The following is an 8098-nucleotide window of genomic DNA, read 5'->3' on the forward strand; positions in this document are numbered from 1 at the left end:
TTCATAAGACCAATTTACAATTTTGACCCAAGTTAGAAGAAAAGCCAATATTGTAAAATGTCGATAGTCCATATCTCGGAAACTATAAGAGATAATGCAATTTGGCCATCGGCAGTGTAATTAGCATGCCGAATATTACTTGGAATGTGAATTACAAAGAAATCGCTAATTCATAAGACCATTTTACAATTCTGGCCCAAGTTAGAAGCAGAGCCAATATTGCAAGATGTCGATAGTCCATATCTCGGAAACTATAAGAGATAAAGCAATTTGGCAATCGGCAACGTAATTAGCATGCCGAATATTACTTGGAATGTGAATTACAACGAAATCGCTAATTCATAAGACCATTTTACAATTCTGGCCCAAGTTAGAAGCAGAGCCAATATTGCAAGATGTCGATAGTCCATATCTCGGAAACTCTAAGAGATAATGCAATTTGGCAATCGGCAACGTAATTAGCATGCCGAATATTACTTGGAATGTGAATTGGAGCGAAATCGCTAATTCATAAGACCATTTTACAATTTTGACCCAAGTTAGAAGCAGAGCCAATATTGTAAAATGTCGATAGTCCATATCTCGGACACTATAAGAGATAATCCAATTTGGCCATCGGCAGTGTAATTAGCATGCCGAATATTACTTGGAATGTGAATTACAACGAAATCGCTAATTCATAAGACCATTTTACAATTCTGGCCCAAGTTAGAAGCAGAGCCAATATTGCAAGATGTCGATAGTCCATATCTCGGAAACTATAAGAGATAATGCAATTTGGCAATCGGCAACGTAATTAGCATGCCGAATATTACTTGGAATGTGAATTACAACAAAATCGCTAATTCATAAGACCATTTTACAATTCTGGCCCAAGTTAGAAGCAGAGCCAATATTGCAAGATGTCGATAGTCCATATCTCGGAAACTATAAGAGATAAAGCAATTTGGCAATCGGCAACGTAATTAGCATGCCGAATATTACTTGGAATGTGAATTACAACGAAATCGCTAATTCATAAGACCATTTTACAATTCTGGCCCAAGTTAGAAACAGAGCCAATATTGCAAGATGTCGATAGTCCATATCTCGGAAACTATAAGAGATAATGCAATTTGGCAATCGGCAACGTAATTAGCATGCCGAATATTACTTGGAATGTGAATTGGAGCGAAATCGCTAATTCATAAGACCATTTTACAATTTTGACCCAAGTTAGAAGCAGAGCCAATATTGTAAAATGTCGATAGTCCATATCTCGGAAACTATAAGAGATAATGCAATTTGGCAATCGGCAACGTAATTAGCATGCCGAACATTACCTGGAATGTGAATTACAACGAAATCGCTAATTCATAAGACCATTTTACAATTCTGGCCCAAGTTAGAAGCAGAGCCAATATTGCAAGATGTCGATAGTCCATATCTCGGAAACTATAAGAGATAATGCAATTTGGCAATCGGCAACGTAATTAGCATGCCGAATATTACTTGGAATGTGAATTACAACAAAATCGCTAATTCATAAGACCATTTTACAATTCTGGCCCAAGTTAGAAGCAGAGCCAATATTGCAAGATGTCGATAGTCCACATCTCGGAAACTATAAGAGATAATGCAATTTGGCAATCGGCAACGTAATTAGCATGCCGAATATTACTTGGAATGTGAATTACAACGAAATCGCTAATTCATAAGACCATTTTACAATTCTGGCCCAAGTTAGAAGCAGAGCCAATATTGCAAGATGTCGATAGTCCATATCTCGGAAACTATAAGAGATAATGCAATTTGGCAATCGGCAACGTAATTAGCATGCCGAATATTACCTGGAATGTGAATTACAACGAAATCGCTAATTCATAAGACCATTTTACAATTCTGGCCCAAGTTAGAAGCAGAGCCAATATTGCAAGATGTCGATAGTCCATATCTCGGAAACTATAAGAGATAATGCAATTTGGCAATCGGCAACGTAATTAGCATGCCGAATATTACTTGGAATGTGAATTACAACAAAATCGCTAATTCATAAGACCATTTTACAATTCTGGCCCAAGTTAGAAGCAGAGCCAATATTGCAAGATGTCGATAGTCCACATCTCGGAAACTATAAGAGATAATGCAATTTGGCAATCGGCAACGTAATTAGCATGCCGAATATTACTTGGAATGTGAATTATAACGAAATCGCTAATTCATAAGACCAATTTACAATTTTGACCCAAGTTAGAAGAAAAGCCAATATTGTAAAATGTCGATAGTCCATATCTCGGAAACTATAAGAGATAATGCAATTTGGCCATCGGCAACGTAATTAGCATGCCGAATATTACTTGGAATGTGAATTACAACGAAATCGCTAATTCATAAGACCATTTTACAATTCTGGCTCAAGTTAGAAGCAAAGCCAATATTGCAAGATGTCGATAGTCCATATCTCGGAAACTATAAGAGATAATGCAATTTGGCAATCGGCAACGTAATTAGCATGCCGAATATTACTTGGAATGTGAATTGGAGCGAAATTGCTAATTCATAAGACCATTTTACAATTTTGACCCAAGTTAGAAGCAGAGCCAATATTGTAAAATGTCGATAGTCCATATCTCGGAAACTATAAGAGATAATGCAATTTGGCAATCGGCAACGTAATTAGCATGCCGAATATTACTTGGAATGTGAATTACAACGAAATCGCTAATTCATAAGGCCATTTTACAATTCTGGCCCAAGTTAGAAGCAGAGCCAATATTGCAAGATGTCGATAGTCCATATCTCGGAAACTATAAGAGATAATGCAATTTGGCAATCGACAACGTAATTAGCATGCCGAATATTACTTGGAATGTGAACTGGAGCGAAATCGCTAATTCATAAGACCAATTTACAATTTTGACCCAAGTTAGAAGAAAAGCCAATATTGTAAAATGTCGATAGTCCATATCTCGGAAACTATAAGAGATAATGCAATTTGGCCATCGACAGTGTAATTAGCATGCCGAATATTACTTGGAATGTGAATTACAAAGAAATCGCTAATTCATAAGACCATTTTACAATTCTGGCCCAAGTTAGAAGCAGAGCCAATATTGCAAGATGTCGATAGTCCATATCTCGGAAACTATAAGAGATAAAGCAATTTGGCAATCGGCAACGTAATTAGCATGCCGAATATTACTTGGAATGTGAACTGGAGCGAAATCGCTAATTCATAAGACCAATTTACAATTTTGACCCAAGTTAGAAGAAAAGCCAATATTGTAAAATGTCGATAGTCCATATCTCGGAAACTATAAGAGATAATGCAATTTGGCCATCGGCAGTGTAATTAGCATGCCGAATATTACTTGGAATGTGAATTACAACGAAATCGCTAATTCATAAGACCATTTTACAATTCTGGCTCAAGTTAGAAGCAGAGCCAATATTGCAAGATGTCGATAGTCCATATCTCGGAAACTATAAGAGATAATGCAATCTGGCAATCGGCAACGTAACTAGCATGCCGAATATTACTTGGAATGTGAATTGGAGCGAAATTGCTAATTCATAAGACCATTTTACAATTTTGACCCAAGTTAGAAGCAGAGCCAATATTGTAAAATGTCGATAGTCCATATCTCGGAAACTATAAGAGATAATGCAATTTGGCAATCGGCAACGTAATTAGCATGCCGAATATTACTTGGAATGTGAATTACAACGAAATCGCTAATTCATAAGACCATTTTACAATTCTGGCCCAAGTTAGAAGCAGAGCCAATATTGCAAGATGTCGATAGTCCATATCTCGGAAACTATAAGAGATAATGCAATTTGGCAATCGGCAACGTAATTAGCATGCCGAATATTACTTGGAATGTGAATTGGAGCGAAATCGCTAATTCATAAGACCATTTTACAATTCTGGCCCAAGTTAGAAGCAGAGCCAATATTGCAAGATGTCGATAGTCCATATCTCGGAAACTATAAGAGATAATGCAATTTGGCAATCGACAACGTAATTAGCATGCCGAATATTACTTGGGATGTGAACTGGAGCGAAATCGCTAATTCATAAGACCAATTTACAATTTTGACCCAAGTTAGAAGAAAAGCCAATATTGTAAAATGTCGATAGTCCATATCTCGGAAACTATAAGAGATAATGCAATTTGGCCATCGGCAGTGTAATTAGCATGCCGAATATTACTTGGAATGTGAATTACAACGAAATCGCTAATTCATAAGACCATTTTACAATTCTGGCCCAAGTTAGAAGCAGAGCCAATATTGCAAGATGTCGATAGTCCATATCTCGGAAACTATAAGAGATAATGGAATTTGGCAATCGGCAACGTAATTAGCATGCCGAATATTACTTGGAATGTGAATTACAACAAAATCGATAATTCATAAGACCATTTTACAATTCTGGCCCAAGTTAGAAGCAGAGCCAATATTGCAAGATGTCGATAGTCCATATCTCGGAAACTATAAGAGATAAAGCAATTTGGCAATCGGCAACGTAATTAGCATGCCGAATATTACTTGGAATGTGAATTACAACGAAATCGCTAATTCATAAGGCCATTTTACAATTCTGGCCCAAGTTAGAAGCAGAGCCAATATTGAAAGATGTCGATAGTCCATATCTCGGAAACTCTAAGAGATAATGCAATTTGGCAATCGGCAACGTAATTAGCATGCCGAATATTACTTGGAATGTGAATTGGAGCGAAATCGCTAATTCATAAGACCATTTTACAATTTTGACCCAAGTTAGAAGCAGAGCCAATATTGTAAAATGTCGATAGTCCATATCTCGGAAACTATAAGAGATAATGCAATTTGGCCATCGGCAGTGTAATTAGCATGCCGAATATTACTTGGAATGTGAATTACAACGAAATCGCTTATTCATAAGACCATTTTACAATTCTGGCTCAAGTTAGAAGCAGAGCCAATATTGCAAGATGTCGATAGTCCATATCTCGGAAACTATAAGAGATAATGCAATCTGGCAATCGGCAACGTAATTAGCATGCCGAATATTACTTGGAATTTGAATTGGAGCGAAATTGCTAATTCATAAGACCATTTTACAATTTTGAATCAAGTTAGAAGCAGAGCCAATATTGTAAAATGTCGATAGTCCATATCTCGGAAACTATAAGAGATAATGCAATTTGGCAATCGGCAACGTAATTAGCATGCCGAATATTACTTGGAATGTGAATTACAACGAAATCGCTAATTCATAAGACCATTTTACAATTCTGGCCCAAGTTAGAAGCAGAGCCAATATTGCAAGATGTCGATAGTCCATATCTCGGAAACTATAAGAGATAATGCAATTTGGCAATCGGCAACGTAATTAGCATGCCGAATATTACTTGGAATGTGAATTGGAGCGAAATCGCTTATTCATAAGACCATCTTACAATTCTGGCCCAAGTTAGAAGCAGAGCCAATATTGCAAGATGTCGATAGTCCATATCTCGGAAACTATAAGAGATAATGCAATTTGGCAATCGACAACCTAATTAGCATGCCGAATATTACTTGGAATGTGAATTGGAGCGAAATTGCTAATTCATAAGGCCAATTTACAATTTTGACCCAAGTTAGAAGAAAAGCCAATATTGTAAAATGTCGATAGTCCATATCTCGGAAACTATAAGAGATAATGCAATTTGGCCATCGGCAGTGTAATTAGCATGCCGAATATTACTTGGAATGTGAATTACAACGAAATCGCTAATTCATAAGACCATTTTACAATTCTGGCCCAAGTTAGAAGCAGAGCCAATATTGCAAGATGTCGATAGTCCATATCTCGGAAACTATAAGAGATAATGGAATTTGGCAATCGGCAACGTAATTAGCATGCCGAATATTACTTGGAATGTGAATTGGAGCGAAATCGCTAATTCATAAGACCATTTTACAATTCTGGCCCAAGTTAGAAGCAGAGCCAATATTGCAAGATGTCGATAGTCCATATATCGGAAACTATAAGAGATAATGCAATCTGGCAATCGACAACGTAATTAGCATGCCGAATATTACTTGGAATGTGAATTGGAGCGAAATTGCTAATTCATAAGACCATTTTACAATTTTGACCCAAGTTAGAAGCAGAGCCAATATTGTAAAATGTCGATAGTCCATATCTCGGAACCTATAAGAGATAATGCAATTTGGCAATCGGCAACGTAATTAGCATGCCGAATATTACTTGGAATGTGAATTACAACGAAATCGCTAATTCATAAGACCATTTTACAATTCTGGCCCAAGTTAGAAGCAGAGCCAATATTGCAAGATGTCGATAGTCCATATCTCGGAAACTATAAGAGATAATGCAATTTGGCAATCGGCAACGTAATTAGCATGCCGAATATTACTTGGAATGTGAATTGGAGCGAAATCGCTAATTCATAAGACCATTTTACAATTCTGGCCCAAGTTAGAAGCAGAGCCTATATTGCAAGATGTCGATAGTCCATATCTCGGAAACTATAAGAGATAATGCAATTTGGCAATCGGCAACGTAATTAGCATGCCGAATATTACTTGGAATGTGAACTGGAGCGCAATCGCTAATTCATAAGACCAATTTACAATTTTGACCCAAGTTAGAAGAAAAGCCAATATTGTAAAATGTCGATAGTCCATATCTCGGAAACTATAAGAGATAATGCAATTTGGCCATCGGCAGTGTAATTAGCATGCCGAATATTACTTGGAATGTGAATTACAACGAAATCGCTAATTCATAAGACCATTTTACAATTCTGGCTCAAGTTAGAAGCAGAGCCAATATTGCAAGATGTCGATAGTCCATATCTCGGAAACTATAAGAGATAATGCAATTTGGCAATCGGCAACGTAACTAGCATGCCGAATATTACTTGGAATGTGAATTGGAGCGAAATTGCTAATTCATAAGACCATTTTACAATTTTGACCCAAGTTAGAAGCAGAGCCAATATTGTAAAATGTCGATAGTCCATATCTCGGAAACTATAAGAGATAATGCAATTTGGCAATCGGCAACGTAATTAGCATGCCGAATATTACTTGGAATGTGAATTACAACGAAATCGCTAATTCATAAGACCATTTTACAATTCTGGCCCAAGTTAGAAGCAGAGCCAATATTGCAAGATGTCGATAGTCCATATCTCGGAAACTATAAGAGATAATGCAATTTGGCAATCGGCAACGTAATTAGCATGCCGAATATTACTTGGAATGTGAATTGGAGCGAAATCGCTAATTCATAAGACCATTTTACAATTCTGGCCCAAGTTAGAAGCAGAGCCAATATTGCAAGATGTCGATAGTCCATATCTCGGAAACTATAAGAGATAATGCAATTTGGCAATCGACAACGTAATTAGCATGCCGAATATTACTTGGAATGTGAACTGGAGCGAAATCGCTAATTCATAAGACCAATTTACAATTTTGACCCAAGTTAGAAGAAAAGCCAATATTGTAAAATGTCGATAGTCCATATCTCGGAAACTATAAGAGATAATGCAATTTGGCCATCGGCAGTGTAATTAGCATGCCGAATATTACTTGGAATGTGAATTACAACGAAATCGCTAATTCATAAGACCATTTTACAATTCTGGCCCAAGTTAGAAGCAGAGCCAATATTGCAAGATGTCGATAGTCCATATCTCGGAAACTATAAGAGATAATGGAATTTGGCAATCGGCAACGTAATTAGCATGCCGAATATTACTTGGAATGTGAATTACAACGAAATCGCTAATTCATAAGACCATTTTACAATTCTGGCCCAAGTTAGAAGCAGAGCCAATATTGCAAGATGTCGATAGTCCATATCTCGGAAACTCTAAGAGATAATGCAATTTGGCAATCGGCAACGTAATTAGCATGCCGAATATTACTTGGAATGTGAATTGGAGCGAAATCGCTAATTCATAAGACCATTTTACAATTTTGACTCAAGTTAGAAGCAGAGCCAATATTGTAAAATGTCGATAGTCCATATCTCGGAAACTATAAGAGATAATGCAATTTGGCCATCGGCAGTGTAATTAGCATGCCGAATATTACATGGAATGTGAATTAC

The sequence above is a fragment of the Rhynchophorus ferrugineus genome, unplaced genomic scaffold (genome assembly GCF_030347505.1).
Source record: "Rhynchophorus ferrugineus isolate W39M unplaced genomic scaffold, kcgeb_rfMv2 rfM7, whole genome shotgun sequence".
Taxonomy (NCBI): domain Eukaryota; kingdom Metazoa; phylum Arthropoda; class Insecta; order Coleoptera; family Curculionidae; genus Rhynchophorus; species Rhynchophorus ferrugineus.